This window comes from Podarcis muralis, chromosome 3 (assembly GCF_964188315.1).
Source record: "Podarcis muralis chromosome 3, rPodMur119.hap1.1, whole genome shotgun sequence".
NCBI classification, from domain to species: Eukaryota; Metazoa; Chordata; class Lepidosauria; order Squamata; family Lacertidae; genus Podarcis; species Podarcis muralis.
This window is the reverse complement of record NC_135657.1, coordinates 70,111,902-70,134,743: the sequence shown is the minus strand read 5'-3', so window position 1 is coordinate 70,134,743 and position 22,842 is coordinate 70,111,902. Positions and strand designations below refer to the sequence as shown.

Sequence of the window (22,842 nt, the reverse complement as noted above, 5' to 3'; positions counted from 1 at the left end):
TGCATGGATTTTCCAAATGTGAGTTTCACGGCAACATTCATCAGCATTCAGTTATCTGCATGGGGATACACACACACACACATACAGAATTATGCCTTATTAATTTTGCTTGCATTATTTTCAGCTCTTCTTTCTTTTTGTGCTTGCCCTACCAGCAGAACTACTAAAATATAACTATAAAACAATATATTAAAGGGAGATTTAACAGTCACTCAGCATCCATTATGTATAATAATAATAATAATATATTATTATTATTATTATTATTATTATTATTATTATTATTATTATTACCCCATCCATCTGGCTGGGTTTCCCCAGCCACTCTGGATGGCTCCCAACAGAGTATTAAAAATGCGATAAAACATCAAATATTAAAAATGTCCCTAAACAGGGAAGCAAACCTTACTACTTTAGTCTGAAAAAGACCAACAGTGCAAATTAAGGCTACAAAATTTTGTTGAACATCTGTCACTGAGACTTCCTACAGTTTCCTAGATTGCAAAAATATGAACCAATCTGGACTCATCATCTGAGGCCCTTCTTCTTGTGCCCCCTCCATGAGAGGTCTGAGGGTAGCAACATGAGAACGGGTATTTTCTGTGGTGGCTCCCTGTTTGTGGAATGCTCTCCCCATACAATGATGGTGCCATCATTGTGTATCTTTACATGCCATGCAATTCCCCCCCTTTATAACTGGGCCTCTGGTCCTTTAACTATCTGTGGCCTTATGGAAGTGGGCAGGATATTTTTAATGTATTTCAGGGGGGTATCTGTCTATTTGTTTGGTTGTAAGTTGCTTTGGGCTGGCCTGGAAAAAACAAAGTCACTAAATAAACAAATAAACAAATAACAGAATGTATAAATAAAATGCATAATAAATTGGGGGAAAATAGGATCCCCAAAACCTGCAGTTTTAGTCTAACTGCAATGACTAAAAAATACTGTAATGTGAATCATACTTCTGCAGAGGCTAGACAGTTTTAACTTGTCCAATCACATTTTTATTACACCATAAATTTACTGCAAATCATATCATGCCTAATGAAGCCCATAGGGCTGTTGGCCTCAATGGTATCTTCACATACTGCTCCATATTTATTTATTTATTTTAAATATTTTTTATTGCGTTTCTTTTCATAATTTTGTGCATTCCAAACAGTACAGAGTAAATCAAATACAAGAAACAATTTTTTGATTTTTTTTTAACAAAAGAAAAAGAAAAAAAAAACCATTGTACTTCCCCACACCTTCCAAATCTGCATTCTTTGTAATATCAATGTCAGCAATTTGTTACCTTATTTCAAACCTTGTAACAACTTTCAATTATTATGTATCCGTATTCAATATATTGTATCTCAAATTTGATACCTTTAAAATAAACATAATATGGTTGGTTCACTTTGTCTTCTTTTCTCTTTTATCACTTATTTTGCCATTTACTTAATCATATTTGCTAAAGCATAACATTTCCAATAACATGCACTATCTTAGGGTTCATACACGTTCATATTTATATATATCTGGATAACATTACTCAGGCTCCTCAAGCAGGATAACTGTTGCGTACAGTACTAACACATTCCACAACTGCAAATTCACTGTTTTATACATAGGAAGCATCTGTTTTAGAAGTGATCTTCTTTGTTGGAAAACTCCACAAGCAAAAGTTGTCACATGCTATGCCTTGCATTTGTACCCTCATACAAATCACCAGATAATCCCTACATCAAAAGCCCACTGTTTGTCCATCTGACAACTGCTTCCAAAGAATGCCATCTCTATCAAGTGGTAACAAAGATTACTACAAGTGTTATGAGTTGTGTGCCCAGGACTGAAGGTAAATAAACATTTTGCTGCAGATGGGTAGCAGAAAATTGTTACTACTTAGGTTTTTTCTAATGCCAATGTGAGCTCAAACATTAATTTTAAATAGCACATCTGAATGTTCTAACATGTATATTGTTTGATGAAGTATATATGCTTCACAGAGGAAAAAATGGAATTTGCTCAGTAAAGCAACAATTATCCACTATAGGCCATGTCGCTTATGGGAAAAGGATGCTCATTATTATAACGACACAGTTCCAGGCGTAGTTAATGCCTGTTTTCAGCAGCTCAACTCTTTCCAAAAGCATACATATGAACTACAGTCAAGAACATTTATTCTGACATGATTAAAAACTCAAATCCTATGTCCCACTGTGCAAAGACAACAGAGCACAGAATTGTGTTCAGGGTTTTCAGACCCGTAACAGTAGATTGCTATGCTGGAAGCCTGCTGTTCCTATTATTATTATTCAATGTATTTTTATACCACCCTTCTCCCATAGGGGGACGCGGGTGGCACTGTGGGTAAAACCTCAGCACCTAGGACTTGCCAATCGCATGGTCGGCGGTTCGAATCCCTGCGGCGGGGTGCGCTCCCGTTGCTCGGTCCCAGCGCCTGCCAACCTAGCAGTTCGAAAGCACCCCCGGGTGCAAGTAGATAAATAGGGACCGCTTACTAGCGGGAAGGTAAACGGCGTTTCCGTGTGCTGCTCTGGCTCACCAGATGCAGCTTGTCACGCTGGCCACGTGACCCGGAAGTGTCTGCGGACAGCGCTGGCTCCCGGCCTCTAGAGTGAGATGAGCGCACAACCCTAGAGTCTGTCAAGACTGGCCCGTACGGGCAGGGGTACCTTTACCTTTACCTTTTACCTTACTCCCATAGGAGTTCAGGGCGGTTCGCAGCATAATAAATTATTACCAACACAAAGCAATAATTAAAACATCTAAAACTGCGTAGCTAAAATCAAAGACACAGTGCAGCAAACATCAATAGTAAAACTGTTGGGGAGGAATTTAATGTACTGCTAAGCAGGCCACTCCACCAGTGCAAGTATTTCTGCTTCCCTGATGGAACATTCTACTTTCTCCCCTGACCTCAGTGTTGTTCTAGCGGTCTCTCAATTCCCTTCACAGCCAACTTGGGTGGCAAGAGAGGTACCTGGAAGGAGGAGCAGGGGAAGCCCTATTGCACTAATGGAAGCCCTTGTGTGGGCATGACTAGTTAGTTGAATTCGTCCCATGGACTCCGTAACACATTTATGTCCTCAAAGCCCAGGCAAACAAATGCATGATCAGTTGATACCTAAAGCTTGTCAACATAGGAGACTGACTCACTTTTTCAAGAAGAGAACTTCACAGTTGGCACACTACCACTGAGAAGACTCATTTTCATGTTACAACACCACAACCAATACTCATTGGCTGGACCATGAGCTGTGCTTCCCCCATTGATCTCAAAGCATGAGCTGGTAGGCATTAGAAGAAGCACTCCTTTAAGTTCTCATGCCCCAAGCCATTCATATATCAGTGGTAGCACACTGAAATACACATGGTAGCTCACAGACACAGAGTGCAATTCTATAAGGATTACTGACATCTGAGCCCATCCTGCTACTTGACTAAACTCTACAATTCTATGATTCTACAATTCTAAACTCTGTGATTCTATGATTCTATACCAGCTGCAGCTACAGGACTGTCTTCAAGGATACCGCCACATAAGGTCACATGGTCAAACTGTGAGGTTAATACTGCTGAAGCTGGGCTATCCTAGTCCTAGAATGGCCATAACTAGTGAACCAGTCATAGTTGGATATCACTCAGGCTTCTAGCAACGGCTTGGCATGAATGAGTACCCACAAACTATGTACCTATTTTTTCAGGGGAAGTACAACCCATTCCAAAACAGGCAATTCCCCCAATTCTTGGACACAAGAAACACCTGTCCGTAGTTCCTCCATCTTGTCAGGATTCATTCTCAGTTTACTGGCACTCATCCAGGCCATCACTGCTTCCAGACATTGGTCCACCTCTCCTAATTCATTTGTAATGTAGTGTCATCAGTAAATCAGTGAGACCATGCTCCAGATCCCCAAATGAACCTCCTAGGAATTTCAATAGAATGGAGGACAAGTAAGTTCCTTGTGTCATGGGGCTGAGTGGAAGCTCCTCAATGCTACTCTCTAGTAATGACCCCACAGGCAGAAGTAGAATCACTGTAACTGAGTCCCAACCTGCACAACTGCTCAAGGATATCATGGTCAGCGATACCAAACACTGTTTGTCCCCTGATAAAGAATCAAGATGACCAAAGCTGTTTCAATGGTGAATACAAACTGAAATGGGCCTACACATTATCCATGCATGTCTGCAGCAGGTCAGCCACCACTCTCTCAATCCCCTTGCCCAGGAAAGAAATATTTGCAACTGAATTGTAGTTATCTAATACCTTGGGATCCAGAGACAACCTCTTCAGGAGGGACCACACCACAGTCCCTTTCAAGGCAGCAGCCATGTACCTTCCCACAATGAGGCATTAACCACACTCTGGGTCCAGCCGGTCAGTCCCTCACTGTTAGATCTTAAAAGTCATGATGGCCTACCCCTGCAACACCCAGTCCATATTGTCGGGATACAACAACTGAAAGTGATCCCATTAACTTTTACCAGATAGTGTAGGACCTGCATGAACTGTGCTGTCAAGTTCAGAGTGGATAGGAGCTCAAAACGATCGCAATAATTAGCACTGCTATTCTAGAAAAAGAAAGTATTGCATGGCACAACAGGCAAATTTTCGGTATGTGTTTTTCGGATATGAGCGTTATGGTATATGCAGCTCCTTGCAACCCTTATGAAGTAGCACCAACATGAGCACCACCACCTTGCAAGTGCCAGTCATTCCTTTGAAATAGCAAGGTCAGCAGCTCTCTGCCCCAATTGTCTCACATAAAATACTGTGACACTGTTGCAAAGGCAGATAATGCTAGCATTTCCTCTGGCATGGTACTGAAAAGTCTGAAGATAGTATATTTGACAAAGTGCCTGGAACAGCTACAGCTTTCTGTTCTTTCCTTCTTGCTTCTTGAACATGAAGCCTGAGAAACATCCTATACAGTATGTACAACCCGAAATACTGCATCCCACGTTTTAAACATGATGTAATTCAAATAAAGTTACCATTTCACTTGCTCTGTGCCCCCAAAGCTTGTAAATTATTAAATTATATTTTACAACCTTAAATTTTAGAACCAACAGTTTATTATACCAATTTAATTATAAAAAGAATAAGCACAATTCAGCCAAGATAGGTATTCTGAAGCCCATTACATGAGGTGTTTGCAGATCCAGACATCTAAAATGGGCAGGGGGTTGCTGCCACCATGTCTAATTTGGATCTTACTGTCTTTGATTCCACTGTAAGAAAGCACAGACATAATTTAAGAATCAACACGTGCTTCACTTTGCTCCCTACAATCAGTGGTTATTTTAGAGCACTCAATTTACATTTTGTCCAAGAACTGTAAATTGCAATAAAATGGTGGGCATTTGAATAACTATTCTCCTTTTTCTGTAACTGAAAGATGAACTAAATTAACTGCAAAAACAGGACCCTTCAAATTTACCTTTCAGACTAAACCACAACAAATTGTATCATCTGCAAACATAACCAAAAGTGCTCAACAATTGTTTAAATGCTGACAGAGTTCTCACAAGAAGAGTTTGTTTAAAAGAACTACAAATTGTTACACAATTTTTCAGGTAATACAAAGAAGAATGTGGGGCTGAGAACACATGTGAGCAGGTAAGTATCCTGGGAGAATTTTCAATTTCTATGCATGCCTTTCTAACACACCCTGTCCCCACTTCTGAGCATAAGAAATGAATGTACCACAGTAATGGAGCAGTGGTAGGGGGGAGAAAGAAAGCATTTTACAAACACTATGTCTTTTAGGCTACAATCCCATACACGGTTACCTGGGAGTAAGTCTCATTGATATTGATGTGACTTACCAGACATGCACAGAATTGTGCCCCTGATGTTCTACTAATTTCCCTTCATTCATCATCTTTCCTGATGGAAGCAGCAAAGATCACTCTATGTTTTTTAATATTTCACAGGTTAAAAAAAGGGGGAGAGAGAGAGAGCTGGCTTTAACATATAAATTGTGATTCTGCAGGCACAGCAAAATGCTGGCAATCCATGTGTGGTGTTAGGAATCCTTCACTAGACTAAATGTGCCTGGAAAGATACTGAGAACAGTTCAGTGGTATCTTCTGGAGAAAGAGAAAGAAGTCCCAGGGAATAAGCAAACAACAACAACAACAACCAAAGGAAGAAGGGAGGGGGAAAAGGGGTCTCTTTCAAACCTCACTACCCTTGAGCATTGTGTGAATCTCTTTTCTTCGCTGAAAGCCTTCTTTGTCACACACACACACACACACACACACACACACTTCAAGATCTATTTGCAAGAGGGGGAGGAGTCACTTTATTTATTGTTTTCCTCACTCCCCCTTTTTGCAGTTAAGTTGCAGCACATAAAGCCTTGTGATGAATCTCGGCTGTTTCCCCCCTCCCCTCTCTAAACTAGTAAAATCATCAGTCTGTGTGAGTTAAGAAGGTGGGGATCTGGACACATTTCAGCATTTTTGCCAAGAAGGAAGGGGGAAGCAGCTTGTGCATGTGGAAAACTCTACTGTAAAGTATAGGACAACTATCAATTATTAAAGGATTACATCATTGTAGTTATTCTCACCCTCTCCCTCATTCAACGTGCCACAAAACATTATCTAATTGATCCTCTTGCAATCACAATGCGTCCCCATCAGGGGTTGACAAAGGTCCCTTATACTGAAGCGGAATCCCCTTCTTTTTAAAAAGAAGGTTTTTGTATTCCACAACATCTCAGCACGTAGAACCTAGCAGGCAGCAGTCCTCATTTGAGAAAGCCCAAGCTCTACTCTGTAGATCAGAGGCATCATCTCCAAAGTGCCCCTGTTTTGAAAATCCTGTCATATGGCCACGCCAGTCACCAACCCCGTCAGCAGCAGGGTCACAAGAAGGGCCAATCCTACAGAGCAGACAGCAGCTCACATAAATCTCTGCTTTTGATAGCTATGAAGCATTTCTGCAAAGGCGTGGGACAGGCAGCTACACACGCACACACAACATCCTATAAATCTCAAATGAAAAACTTCTTAACTGCAGACTGTTCCTCCCAGAGGCCAGCACAGGGCACCCTTATCCAACAAGAGCTGGACACAAATGGCATATGGGCTTTAGAGAGCTAGTAAATACGTTGAATGCCATGCTTTAGAAATGACATTACGGTATTCTGGCTCCCCATCCACACCTCTCTGCCATGTTCGACGATGCCGTTATTGCATGAGGAATGAAAGCGTTCTGTTCTGGTTTCCAAATCTTCTTTAGGCCCAGCCACCACCACGCCTCTCGAATTATAAACGGACCCATGCCTCTGGTCCCATCATCACTCCCTTCCTAGGTCCCATCCCCTTTGGTCTGGCGTTCACACACACACGGCTCTAGAGGTGGGAAACGGCATGCAGCAAGACAATTGCTCCCAGAGCCACTTCAGGAGAAGAGCGCGCGCGCACGCACACAGATACACACACACACACACGCCAGCACAAAGCGGGGAACCCAGCCCGGTGGTACAAAAGCCGGCGCATGCCTCGTTGCCCTCCCTCCCTCCCTCCCTCCTATAAGGCAGGGGCTGCGGGAAGTCCGGGCGGCGCGTTCTCGTGCTTACCTGAAGCGCAGCCGGACTTGGGTCTGCAGCGCCGCCTTCACCCCAACGCCCCCTCCCCCTCGCGCTCTCTGCAGGGTCCGGAGGGCGGCGGCGGGAGGCGTCCCCTTTCCAGAGAAAAAAAGCTCCGGGCGATATCTGTCGCTCGCTCCCCCTTGCTATTCTTAACGTGAGGACCGACGGGAGGAGGGGGTGGGGTGGACGTCCCTGCCTCAGCTGCCGGGGGGCGCCAAATGGCCGAGGAGGGGGCGGCAGCTTTGTCTGGCGCGCGGGCTGCTTGTCCCGAGGAAGATGGGCTCGCGCTGCGCGGCTCCGTTGCCTCTCTCTCTCTCTCTCTCTTATTGTGCCCAAGACTCAAGCCAAAGCCGCTTCAGTCTGTCTCCTCCCCTCCTCCTCCCACCACCGCCACCCAGGCTCCTGACAGATGGCGCAACCGCAGCATCGCTGCTTTGGCGCTCCTCCTGGCCAGCTCGCGCGGATGGAGCCTGGACTCCTCCACTGCCTTGCCTCGCCGTCCCTCGCCTCCTCACCCCTGCGTCAGTTCACTAAGCGGGGAGAGGATGGGGAGGGGGCGCACGCACGCACGCGCGGAGGAGGACGGAAGACTGACATCCCTAGCCGGCCTATGGCGAAGCGCTTTTGGGGTGGGTTAGGCGGGGAGAGGGGACTCCAGTTCTTATTGGCACGCGCGCCACTCGGGAAGGCGGGCGCAGTGGCATTCGCTTCTGCACATCCCATCTCGGGTTGCTCTGTGGGATGGATGGGGTGGGTGCGCCCAGCTGACAGAGCGCTTTGTTGGGGAAGGGTTCTTCCAGCCGCCCAATGAAACGGAAAGGAAACTGGAACAGAGGGAGAGATTCTTCCTTTTTTTTTTAAATGCCTGGGCTTTGCATTGCAAGAATTGAGTGAGTCAGAGAGTTGGAAAAACCAGCGTGTCATCTCATCCGCCCGCAGTGACCATCCGCGCCAGCATCCCTGTATGAATCAATCCAAGGAAATGTGAATAGGGATCTGGTGGTGCTAGTTTGATCAGAATGACTTGATGCTTTTCACAGTTTGTCAAGCCATAGAAATGTAGGTGTTTTCTACTGACCTAGTGGGCTGGTTTGGTACTTAAGTTTGGGCTGGGCCAAATGCTAGAAAGAGGCTCAAAGTTTCCATTTGGGGCCACCAAAATCTGGTGCTGCCTGTGCTACACCCCTGCTGGTTCCTTTTCAGCCACTGAATGAATGCATAAATTTACACTGTAGATCTCCGGTGCTCTTGACTCCAAAAGGGAGCTTGACCATGCCAAAGTTTCCTTGACCTTCCCACCGATTAGGGAGGGAGGAACACTGGCGTTTAGCACCTCACCTCTTGAATGGAAGGTCTGCTTTCCACCATAAAACATCTGTTTCCTATTCTTCAGTAAAACAGAATTCACTGAAGTGTTGCACTTTGTAATGCCCGCAGAATTATGAAATCCTCAGTTCAGCCTGCCAAATGTTTGGCAATAATATGTGGGTGGGTTCAGATAACATGACTTTGTTGGTCTTCATTCACATGACAAAGAAAAAAATAAATTGCTTCCTAATCTGACTGCAGTCCATGAGTGTGTGTTAGGTGGAATACACAGACACACTCCATCTTTTTAGGTTTTTTTTTTAGTATGATTATGTAGAATAGCATATCTAGGCCGCTTTTTGGTCCCACACAGTGGTCCCCAAAGCAGTGACAGCAAGGTATTTGCACTTGTCTTCAAAGTATAATTTAAAGGTAATGTAATCTGCTATCCTATACACAATTATCCCATTGAACTCATTAGGGCTGGCTTCTTAGTAGATGTGTTTGTAGGATTGCAGTGAGATATCTATACATTGGAGGTAAACAGAAAACAAACATATCAAAAGTAAACCACCAAATTAAATTTTACCTCTTCTCATGCAATTAGAAACATAGTCTCATTTCTATGTGTAGAATAAAAGTCACTTGTGGAACCTTAAAGACTATCAGATTAGATTAACACCTAATTCCCTCACCCCTTCATTGTTTCAACATGTGCAGAAAATTATGTGCCTCTTAAATTCTATGCCCGACACTGCATTGTGGTCAGAGGTAGATCTGCAATCTTATACACTTACCTGTTTAACTCAATGAGACTTAATTTTGAGAGGGCATGTATAGGCCTGTGCTCCTCCATAATATATTTCAGCATTTCAGGGACTGTGCTATTGCTCATTAAGGATACACTACCTGCAACAGTCAACCATCTGCAACAACCAACAAACATGTTTATTGTGACATAATATTCTATGGTCAGAAGTGGGTTTATGCCACAGTAACTGTACATACACTCTTGCCTACATTCACTCAGAAGTAAGCCCCACTGAATTCCATGGGGTTTACTTGCTGACCTAGTGGTAAGCATGTATTGAACCCTACAAATTGGTTAGCCTTAACCAATGGACTTAACTAACTCCTTGAGCAAAAGGTGAGGCATAAATGTAAAAATAAATAATAATACCAATAAGAAGTCATAATTATAATACAAATCAGTAAAATGCTGAAACAAGTTATTGAAGTACTGATGAGAGAAATAGCAGGATACACACAAAGAAAAAGTCTATTGTCATCCTCCTTGTAGCTTACAACAGAAGAACAATGATAGGATACCACTTCCCATCTAGAAGCAGCCTAAGTGTAGAAACATTTCAATAATTCCCTTCTCTATCAATGTTTTCCTTTTTAAATGATGTGAGCCGCCAGCACAGTGCAACTGAATAAATCCTTACTCAGAAGTAATCTACACAGAAGTCAGTGGGACTTACTCCAGCCCAAGTAGGTTTCTGTGCATAGGATATGGCTGGGCTGTTAATTTCATATAGCTGTTTTCCTTTTATCTCAGAATTAATTAAAACATCCAAGGTTTTTTGCACATTCCTAGCTCCTTCTAACTTCTGAGCAACGTATCTTTACCCTTTGATCACACATCATTCCAAATGTGGTATTTTGACAGTTTCTGTGAGCCTTCAGAACCACGTATCAAAGATCCTTTGACTTTCATAAGAGCAACGTGAAGACAGCAGGTATTGAGATGGAGAGAACAAACAGGGTTTCACAAATGCGATCTGCAGCAAAATGTTGCACTGTAATGTGCTTTTGTTCACCTTTCCAGCCAGCCATGCCTTCCTCTATTTCCCCATGCCCAATACCTCCCACTGCTAACACGCACTCCAAATTCTACACTCATTAAGCACAATCAGTTCTCATTGTGCTATTTGGAATTCCACCCACCTCAGGGATTATTCCTTTTAAAAGAAATGTACTTCTGGAAACCTCAGGATTTCCCCCAGCCTGGCGATACCTCCAGGAGTGGCTGGTGCAATGAGGGAGTGTCATGCCCCTGTCCTCCTGAGAGTGGTGCTACTTCCATTGTTTCTGCTTACCTGGGTGGGGCAGAGTGATGGTGAGGTTGTGGCTAAGCAACTGCACCAACGGGAGTGATGGATTGGCCATGTTGCTGCACCTACACGGCTCTAGCCTTGATATCAAAATTAGGGGAAATTCATGCTAAAAGGCTAATGACTTTTTCATGAATATATGAATACACACACACACACACACACACACACACATACAGAGAGAGAGAGAGAGTAAATTGATGTAAAAATGTGAAGTACGGGACTTAAGATTGTGGGAAGCTAAAATCTCAGTGAACTCAGCAGGGCTTCCTTCTGAATAAACATGTATTTGATTAGGTTTCATAGGTCTGCCTTCACTTTGAAAATATTATAAATATTTTGAAAGGAGATAAAAATTCAGAGCCAACTATGCAAATCTAGTACAACCTCTAAGCTTTGCTGTCCAATCTTCTATTGTCTGTGAAAATAAAAATCCAAATGATTACTATGATAATTTTTACAAGTGAAGTGCCACATCAGATTACATAAAACAAATCCTTGCTAAAGCCTGTCATATTAAAAGGTCAGATTCCCCTCAAGCTGCTCCGCCTCACTTTTGGCAGGACTTTAGAGAGGGAAAGCTTGTGGAGCAAAGGAGATGAGTGGGTGGGGAAGAAGAGCAAGCAAAACAACTTTATAATGTACCCAGTTAAGACAGGAGCATGAAACTGTGGGTGACCAAGGAGGAAAGTCTGGTAACTCCCCATCACGATCCCTCTAGGCTGGTAAACACTGGTTTGAACCAGTGCCATCCATGATGCATCTCACAGTGATTGTAGAACTATATCCTTGATGGAAAACATAACGTGGAAACATAATGGAAAATCCATCTCCAATTTTAAGTCAGGAACAAGTATGCTGGGGAACTTACCAGGATTCTAAGGTAAAAAAATATACAGTGGTACCTCAGGTTAAGTACTTAATTCGTTCCGGAGGTCTGTTCTTAACCTGAAACTGTTCTTAACCTGAAGCACCACTTTAGCTAATGGGGCCTCCTGCTGCTGCTGTTTCTGTTCTCATCCTGAAGCAAAGTTCTTAACCCGAGGTATTATTTCTGGGTTAGCAGAGTCTGTAACCTGAAGCGTATGTAACCCGAGGTACCACTGTATATCCTTCCCACATTTAAGTGATGTGTTTTTTGTGTGGTGTTTTGTTTTTCGTTTTTTGGCAATGGAAATGTTTTGCAGTCCTGCTCCCTTGAACAAAACTTGCAATGTGAAAAGCAGCATTCTGTTGCTTCTCCTTTAGATATGCTCTGCCCTGATGGGATGCTATCATGATGTGGAAAATAATTTGACCAAGGATGACAGGTGCATGAAAGCTGCAGGTAAAATTAAAGCGCCAACATACATATTTTACTGTTTTATTTGTTTGTTCAACTTATATTGCCACCCATCAATGAAACTCTCTAGGCGGCCCACAAAACAAAAGCAAACATAATACAGTATTTTAAAATACAATAAATAAAGCAGCAAAACACAATAAAAAATAGCAAATATAACTTTCCATAGCAGAGACAGAGCAAACAGTTTGCAGCTCAGCTTAATACACGCTAAAATATGTGACTTTCAGTGAGTGACTGGCTCTTTTTTCTCATACTACATTGTAGTATGCTGAGGCTGTGAGTCCACTTCTGGTCCACCTACACACTAAAATACAAATATTTTACTTCAAGTGACTGGCTCTTTTTTCCTCATACTACATTGTAAAAACTGCTGAAGATGTAAGTCCATTTCTGGTACACCTACATGGGCTGCTAATTTGTTACTGAGCCAAGTTCAAAGTGTTGTTTTGAGCTATAAAACCTTACATGGCTCAGGACCTTCATCCAGGACTGCTTTTCCCCATACGAACCTACCTGGACCCTGAGGTCGATCTCTCAAGACCATTTTGCTTTCTGCCCCCTCTGAGAGATGTTTGGAGAGTGACAATGAGAGAACTGGCTTTCTCTGTGGCAGCAACCTATTAAGGAATCCACTTTGCAAGGATGTTTGCCTGACGTTGACTTTGTCTTCTCGGTGCTCAGTGGAAATCTTTTTATTCTCCTAGGCATTTGGACAACACTAATGGTTGGGGTTTTGTTTGGTGTTTTGGTCTGTTGGATGTGGGTGGATAATTTATGTTGTAGGATGATTTCTTTGAACACTTAGTATTTCTACATATGTGCTGTTTTAATTAACTTTATACTGTATTGTATATGATAGCTTTGAGTTTTATTGTTTTGTAAACTGCTTCAGGACTCCCTTTGAGTGTATGATGCAATATATAAATTTAATAAACTTAACTAATTAATGTACAGTGGTACCTCGGGTTACATACGCTTCAGGTTACATACACTTCAGGTTACAGACTCCGCTAACCCAGAAATAGTGCTTCAGGTTAAGAACTTTGCTTCAGGATAAGAACAGAAATTGGGCTCTGGCAGTGCAGCGGCAGCAGGAGGCCCCGTTAGCTAAAGTGCTGCTTCAGGTTAAGAACCATTTCAGGTTAAGAACGTACCTCCGGAACGAATTAAGTACTTAACCCGAGGTACCACTGTATCCAAGATTTTCTCTGCAGTATTGGTCTATGTGATAGGAGGCATTGTTTAATATACTAAACTATAACAGCACTGCAGGCAAAAGCAAGAATTATTGTTCTGCTAATTCTAGATACACTAGTGCACAGTATATATGGTCATATTTTTGTTGCATTGTGTATTGCCTCTTGGGAGGAAAAGTGGTATAATAATACATCAATTACATATCTAGAGCTAGCCCAAGACAGATTCTATACTGAAAATCTGCAAAACAATGAAAATTTAAATGCTATCCAGGTACATTTTAAAACCAGCTGGGTGTTTGCACTCAAAAGCATTTGTAATTTGTTAATTGCTTTGCAATGTGTTCTCAGTTAACACAAAATCCCTCTTTAAAATATAGCTGCATATATGAGGATGTTTTTAATATATAATATGAGGATGTTTTATAAATAATGTTTTCAACAGGATTTTTAGGAAGATGTGATTATAAAAAGGAGCAATAACAAGTTTCCTCATTGCAACCACAAATTAATACATGATTGGTCAATGAGAGTGTTTACATTATCGGAACACTATTCCTCATAACTAGTTGCGGGGACCCTCTTTCTATACCTTACAGTTGATCTGGATGATGAGAAACACAAGCTTCCAAAAACTTACATTTTAAAAATTAAAACTTAAAGATGTGGTTAAATTGGCTTTCATCCTATCCTGTATCTATCTATAAACAAATACAAAAATGAATTAAGTGGCTATGATCTTAGAAAACAGGTTTGATAAGAAAAACATAATATTTTCCTTTGCCTTTATTTCATGAATAAAAATCTGTTTGGTTTTATTTGCTTAAGTCGGATTTTCTAAATTGTGTAGCCCAATGTTTGAGGGAATCAGGAGAATATGGAAGAGGTGAACTTGACAGCTGAGGAGGCAGAGTGGGACTTGCAACTGTCTGCACTTGCACTTCCAATGCCCTATTCAGCATCACATGTCTGCAATATATATTTATGCAACAGCCTGTCACACTGACCTACTTGGAGAAGACAGATGTTGCTTAGGAAGGGTGGTGTCTTTGTGAATTTGCGTCTCAGCAGTTCTCACATGCTTTAAGCCTAATTCCAGAAGAAAGGCCGTACATATTCACAGGTGGCAGTAGATGCCATTAGAATTTGGATAGCTTGATGCAACAGAATGATTAGAGCTGTGCAGCTGCCAAATAACTGGGACTTAGATAAGGGATGGGGAACCTGTGGTCCTTCAGTTGGAATGGTTGCACTCCAACTCTGATCATCCCTGACTATTGGACAGACTGGCTGGGACTGATGGATGTTGGAATCCATGTACATCTAGAAGACCACAGATCCTCATTAGATATTCAAATCAAATGAAAGTATCCCATGATCTGGGACTCAGAATCTAGAATGAGGTATGTGTCGTTGAACCACTTGGGAATGTGTTGTTAGACCGCATCACAGTGTCATCAAATCTGACATATTTTTTAGATTGCCCTGAAAGTCTAAAGATGTTAGGCACTAGGCAGAGGAGGACGAATGGTGGAGACCACCTCCCCATCCTGATCCTTCCAGGGAGGAGGAAGAGGAAGACAGTATAGATTTACAACAGTGGTGTGCGGGAGGTCACAGCTCAGAGGCAGATGAGCAGGAAAGTTGGGAAATCATGGGAGAGGAGAAGCAGGCAGAGCTGGAGCAGCAGCTGTCTGACACGTTGCCATTAGAAAGCATTCCAGACCCACCATCTCCTAGAACCTGGCAAGCCTTAAAAGTAGGAGAGCAAAGAGTTTGAAGACAGAGGGCACTTAGCAGCACCCGTAGAGGTGGCGATGACAAATGAGGAAGTGGGAGAGATGGGGGGGGTGGAGATTCACTCGGGACAATGCCATTATCCAAGAGGCTCTCTTTATAGCCTCTCTCGGTAAAGTTTGAAATAAAAAAGGATTATAATAAACTTTTCCTTGTCTTTACACTTTCCTGGGCAACCAGCTGGGAGCCGCTGACAGCATCCTGACAAAAGTGGTTAAGAAGATTAAATTTCTTTGAAAAAATGATGGGAAATTGAAACCAGAAGAATTAGGAAAATCAAACCAGCGCTTGGGAATTATTTAAAACCATGATACTATAAGCTCAGAGAGAATCACAAACTAGTTTAAGAGGATGCCTACATGATTAATGAAGAGAGGCAAGGAAGTCATAATGAGCAAGAGGACTTCCTTTAGAAAGTGTTGGTCTTGTTCAAATTATGAGGAGGCAAGGAGCAAAAGTAAGCTGGCAATAAGGCAAGCAAGAAAATAATAATCTGATGAGCCTATTACTGAAAATATTTCGCTCTTGCCCCAGCCACTAGTGGCATGTGATCCTCAAAAGGTTGCCCACAAGGGAATGTGGCTGTTGCTCTCAGACTGAGAAAAATTCCCCACCCCTGTGTTACAGGACAAAGAAGAGAAACGGTTCCCATGAATCACGAACTGAAATGACAAACAAGCTAACAGAATTCTATGCCTAGAATTCTACCTCCTTCACTGCAGAAGGTGTTGAACAATTACCCAGGCCCAAGTTACACTCACTCTCACTCTCTCTCTCTCTCTCTCTCTCTCTCTCTCTCTCTCTCTAATTTTCATGGCATGTGAAGAAGAGCATGAATTTCAGCCTGTTTCTCGCCTGCTGTAGTCCTGTCAACAATGGCTTCACACACTATCAGAAGTCATTGTCCCCCAGTGGTGCAATAGGTCAGTGTGTATGTATGGCTGTTAACCATAAAGTTGTTGTTTTGAGCCCACCCAGGGACAGTTGTAGGCAGGATTCCTCAGGGTCCCTTCCAACTCTGCTGTTCTATGAATCTAATTGGCTATGAGGTATATTCATGTTCAGAAGCACTGCACCTCTGAATAGCAATTGCCGAGGGGTAAACTAAATGAGGGGATGATTGCTCCCATGCCCTGCTAGTAAACTTTCTGGAAGCATCTGCCTAAGTGCTTAGAAATAGTATAATGGATTAGATGGAACTTTTACCTGCTTTGGCATGGTGTGCACATCTTATTTTTAAATATTTCTGTAGCCCTGCAAAAATACCTTGTTCTTTGAGGTAAGGCCAAAGAGGTTGCAAATATATAGAAATATCCCTATTTTCATTTTGAAGGGTATGCATTAGTATTGCCATGAAATTTAAAAGGACTGCCAAATGGCATGAATAAATTCCACAAAATAAGTTAGAATGTTTATTAAATAATGTTTAGAAAGACCTACATTAGTCGTGACTGATTCTAGGCAATGTCAGACATAGGGTAATCCTTAACTTCTGGCAATAAGAAATAAAGCGGCAATCTTGCCCAGTTAGGATGAAATTAATCGGAGTGTAAAGCAGCCTTTACACAAGATTTAAGCCCTAGTGGCTAAAAATACTAAGCTGCATCACTATATATAACAGAATTATGGAAATATTTCATCTGCATGCATATTTAAGACTGTGTGAAGACAGTATTTTTATTTTTTACCACAATACACTATAATGTCCTGTATTCATCATTTCTCATAAAACTCTATTTCAATTAGCCGTGTGGGTGAAGGAACTTGCATTCATCTCATATTGATTCTCCTTTTGTGCTTCAGCTTTTAAACAATGTAAACAATGTAAAAAATGTAGCCTATTATAGGGCAGCTTGCTGGCTCCCAAGGCTATTGTCAGCGTTCATCAGGAACTGCAGTAACAGTGTATTTGTTCTGCACCGTGGCTAGTCATTAAAAAAAAAATTAAAATCTGTTTTTCATGTTTTCCATTTTAAATATTCAATATGTCACAACCGATTTAAAATAAAAAGTGAAGCTTCTGCAACCCTATGCTATAATATGCAATTTTTAAAGACTGAAAGAAACACTCATTTAAATGTCTTTTTTAGTCTTTAAATGTCTTCTGAAAACTTTTCTACGTAACTTTCCAAGCTAATGCAGGCAATTAAGAATATAGCTATATATAATATTTTGTTATCTCTCATTCTGAATCCTTTTTTTCCTGCCATATCACCCTGGAGCACTCGTCATGTTGGGAGTTCCCCCAGTCTGGCTCCATGCCATTTGCTACAGTGGGAGGGGGGCATTCTGTGGTTAGTTCTCTTAGATTAGGAAGGCAGGGCCTTACTGGATTCCAACTTCCATCATGGCCAACAGTCAGGGATGATGGGAACTGTAGCCCAACCACATCTGGAGGCCTGCAGGTTTCCTACCTGTATGTTAGATGTTATGTCATGAAGACCGAACACTTGAGTCATGCTTGACAAAGGCCTGGTGAGTGCAATGTAGCCAACATGATGCTCCCCTGATGCTTTGGACTGCAACTCCCACCAGACCCAGCCAACATGGACAAGAGCCAGGAATTATGGGAGTGGTTGTCCAAAACCTCTGACGGACACCATATTAGCTACCCCCCGGTTTAATTTATGGCTTAGCTGTTAGGGTGCTCAGAAGGATCAATAGAGTGAGTGATCTTTGGGAGAATGATCATTGTGTACACTTGTTCACTTGAGAAAGCAACCTAGCTTTCTAATATGTATGCTCTTATGTTAGCTATCTTCTGCAATATGGGCACCATTTTGCTGATGTTGGGTCGTTTTGCAAGGCTTAGGCTGGCCGTGTCTAAAGGCTTAAAGTATTTGGTAAAAAGACCTTCCTTGTTTCTTAAGATGTCAGGTAACATCCCCTGTGAGCTTTAGCATGAAAGAAAGGTAATGTAAGAGAGCTGTGGTTGTTCTATGAAATATTTTCAGTCTGGAGGAATGCAGAGCAGAGGAATCATGTGGCCATCTTGTAGCTCAGATAGCCCCACCCCCGTGTTAGCTGTGTAGGGAAGCACACTTTCCACCTGCAGTTTCACTCTGTCACTTAACATGGCAGAAGACCAAATTGAATGACAAAGTCTATTTCACAGAGCAGAATCAAGTGATGCCACATAACAATAATGCAAAGAAGCCGCACTCTTTAGCTGGAGATAGAGCAAGGAGGCGCAGCTGACAAAACACATTGTCAACACCGCTGATAAGAAATCCCTGAGCAGGATGTGCCACATGAAGATGTGCAAAAACATCAGGAACCACAGAGCTTTAGAGGAAACAAAACAGGAAGCATGTCCCGAATAATCAGAGAGCAGGCCCTAGACAGGTTACCCTGCTGAGTCAGGAAAGAAAGGAGCGATCTGTTCAGGGTGGAACGTTAAATGTGAACATTATCATTGTGACAAAATCCTGCCAAAGATGGACCATGGGAAATTCATGCTGACACTCTTGCCTTTCCACGCTTCATCACCAAATAAGTGAGAGAAGGGAAGGCTGTGGGAGCAGAGTGTAACTGACATAGACAGGGCTTTTCATACGCTCTGTGAATATACCATGGCTCTTTCTGTTGCAAAGAGGAATAATCTGGGCCTGGGAGCCTTTGGCTCAAAGAACATCAAAGCCTTCTATGCACAGCCTCAGAGCTACACTTTGAAATCACTTGCCTTTTAAGACTCATATCCAGCAGGCCCAGTGGCCAAATGCAGCGCTTTGGGACTCTATCTGGCCCTTGGGACTATCTGGCTCAAGGTCACACATCCTTCTGAATCATAGCCCTCTCCTTAGGCCACACCCCTCAGCAGCCCTACTTCCTACCCTCCCTGAGTGGTTTTGCTTGGCTAGAAATTAGATAATGCCTATTGTTTGGGTGGAAGTGGGAGAGGAGCGTGTGCAGGAACTAGCTTGCCATACACAGGTTAGAGCTCTATTTGTCGCTCTGCCTACCAGTGGTATGTGGCCTCTCTCAAGATATTGTCACCAAACTTGGCACAAGGGTTTCTGAGGTTGGGCGGTGCTCTTTGTTTTGGATGCCAGCTGCCATTTTTAATCAAAATGGCCGACTGAAATGTGACTTTGGAATGATTGCACTGGGGTTCTTTTTGCATAGTTTCGGCTGCTTCCCAATATATTTTCACCAAACATGAAAAGAGGGTTTCTGAGGTGTAGGTGGCAGACTTTGTCACCGTTAGGATGCCAGCTGCCACTTTGAATCCAGTTAGCAAACCAAAACATGACTTTGTCATGGCTTCACCTGGTTTTTTGCATAGGTTCAGTTGTGTCTTGATATATTGTCACCAAACTTGGCATGAAAGTTCCTGAGAGGTGAGTGGTGGACTTCGTCACCATTTGGATGTCGGGAGCCATTTTGAATCAAGATGGCAGACCAGAATATGACCTTGGCATGATGTTGCCATTTTTTATTTTTATTTTTGCATAGATTTAGCTGTCTCTCAATATATTGTTGCTAAACTTGGTACAGGGGTTCCCGAGGTGGCAGCAAAAGTCTTCCTTGATGTTTAGATGCCAGGCACAATTTTGAATCAAGATGGTGGGCCAAAAGGTCACAAAAAATTGTCAGAGGAGTTCTTGTTCAGGAATTCCGTTTTGTGAGTTATGGAAGCATATATTTAAAGGAAACAATTTCAGCTTGTACTACTGCAATGCACTCTACATAGGGCTACCTTTGAAGGTGACCCAGAAACTACAATAATCCAGAATGCGGCAGCTAGACTGGTGACTGGGAGTGGCCATCAAGACCATATAACACCGGTCCTGAAAGACCTACATTGGCTCCCAGTACATTTCTGAGCACAATTCAAAGTGTTGGTGCTGACCTTTAAAGCCCTAAACAGCCTCGGCCCAGTATACCTGAAGGAGCATCTCCACCCCATCATTCAGCCTGGACACTGAGGTCCAGCTCCGAGGGCCTTCTGGTGGTTCCCTCACTGCGAGAAGTGAGGTTACAGAGAACCAGGCAGAGGGCCTTCTCAGTAGTGGCGCCCACCCTGTGGAACGCCCTCCCATCAGATGTCAAGGAAATAAACAACTACCTGACTTTTAGAAGACATCTGAAAGCAGCTCTGTTTAGGGAAGTTTTCAATGTTTGATGTTTTATCGGATTTTTGATATTCTGTTGGGAGCTGCCCAGAGTGGCTGGGGAAACCCAGCCAGATGAGTGCGGTATAAATAATAATTTATTATTACTATATTATTATTATTATAGGAAGCTGCCTTGTACCAAATCAGATCTTTGGTCTAGCTAGCTCAATGCAATCTACACTGACAGGCAGTGGCTCTCCAGGATTGCAGAAGGCTTTCCCAGCCCATCCACCTTCAGATACCAGGGAATAAAAGTGGGACCTTCTTCATGAAAAGCATTTGTTCTGCCACTGAGCTAAGGTCCTTCTCCATGTCTATCAAGGTGCTTTTATACACATGCAGTTAAGCCACATATAAGATGATACAGCTGATACACAAATAATTCTGTGCCACTTGGCACTTCTATGACTAAATCAATTTTCTGTAGGCCACTGTTGAACAGTTCCCTAGTGTTTAGCATACCAGAATGCAATCCAAGTTGGCTTAATCCATGCTAAACCAGAGAACCTTTTGAAAATGCTAGAGAAGAAAGGCTATTTTATTGGACTGTGTTTTTTCTGTGTAGTAAAAAGAAGCATTTAAAATTATAGATGCAATAGCCCAATATGCCACTGCTATATTTTATTGAGTGGATGAATCAAAATAATTTTATTTGTAATTAACTTTTGTTCAGGTGTTTCATTTTCTATTACCGTTTTGAGATGATGAATGGCTTCTAGCTTATTTTAACATCTAGATTTTTATGTTATCATAATAGTGACCTCTAGTGTATAGTTTGCAGCGTGTATGCTATGGCATTCTAAAATGATGGAGAATTTTGTTTCATGCAAAAGCTGAAGGTTCTGAGTGCAGCTTAACTGTGCATTCTTAGTTTTTACAGGGATGAAGAAAACAAATTAAACCCCAAACAAAACCCAGAACAAAGAACACCTAGCAAATATCCATCCCACCCCCCAAAAAATCTGGATTTTACACATTTAGGACACCAGAAATGTTAATGTATTTTCAAATGCCAACAACGTCTTGCTAGAAAGCATCTAGTATTAGTGCTGTAATTTTTCCTCCAACACTAGATTAGCTTCATCATTATTATTCTGCATATTCAAAATGGATAGGCATCATTACCCAAATTATATGTCTTAAAAAGGGTCTTTCACTGTAGGGCAAACTAGAAAAGAACATTTAAATGGAAAGCAATTTTCTCTCTTTGCTGTGTTCTGTATTCCCTTAAGTGGTGTTGAAGTAAAAGCCTTCCTTGTGCTCTGCACTAATTTTCTTTTTTTCTCCTTTAATCCAACTGTGAAATCATAAAACTTCATGTTTATGCCAATGATTTGTCACCATGGAGACATCATGATGTCATGCATTTATTCACAGGATATGGCCTCCCTTGCTGCAAAACTCATGGGAATAGATATGCTAGGAATGAGGCCTTTTTGAACCAGAAATGTCTATTGAAACATTTTGCTGTTAGCCTTTTTGGTTCTCAATTAATAACAGATCTCTGATATGAACTCCAAGACCAACCATGATGCCTTTTAAATTACCCTGAATGTGATTTTGCATGTCAGCTATCTTTCACTTGAAACTCTCTTTTATAGATTTCCCATCCCACTTAATAACATATTATTATGGTTTTGGCAGTCACACTGCCATCTTTTTGCATAATTTCACTCTGACATTATGATGCAAATTTTATCCCAGCCCCAAAACAGCAGTTTAGTTGTAGCCAGAAAAGCTTTGAAACTGCTATTCAGCCAATTTACCCCAAGATGTCCTTCAGAAGCAAAAGTGTTGTATGGCTTCATTTAAGAAAAGCCACAACACTGCAAAACCTTAAAATTCTTTTTTTTTAAAATGATTCTTTTATTGAGCATTTCCTCTTTTGTTTTCTTTAATATACAAAAGAGCAACAATATTGAAATTTTAGAAACCCTGCAACTGAGAGCATTGTTTACAGTTCAAAAATTGATGCAGAGAGACAAAAGGTAAGACAAAATGGACTGGATGAGGTTAATAGAGATTCAATCCAGACAAGACAGCTGTACTGTTGGTAGGTGATTCATTTACTTGGATGAGTGGTGCTCAACCCATTCTGTAAGGAGTTGCACCCATCCCTAAAGAATAAAGATTGCCATGTGGGGCTGCTTATTGATCCAACAGTGTCATTAGAGGCTCAAGCAGTCTCTGTGGCTGAAAATGTCTTTTAATAACCCAACTGTGACAATAATTGTATAGAGATAGCTGGCCACAATTACATGTGCCCTGCTAACCTGTGTCCATTGTCATTGGTCCAAGGTAGGGCTAACCTATGTCCATTGTCATTGATCCAAAGTAGGTCTACATTCT

At 41.9% G+C, this 22,842-nt stretch overlaps 1 protein-coding gene across 13 annotated transcripts in view; it reads right to left on the bottom strand.

The window, feature by feature from the left end:
- The window catches only part of FYN (FYN proto-oncogene, Src family tyrosine kinase), a 112,967-nt gene extending 104,827 nt beyond the window's left edge, over positions 1-8,140 (bottom strand). For all 13 annotated transcript variants that reach the window (XM_077926079.1, XM_077926082.1, XM_028723197.2 and 10 more), the window contains exon 1: positions 7,602-8,140. The gene's annotated coding sequence lies outside the window, so the exon portion shown is untranslated. The remainder of the gene's footprint in view (positions 1-7,601) is intronic.
- Between the last annotated feature and the right edge of the window lie 14,702 nt (positions 8,141-22,842).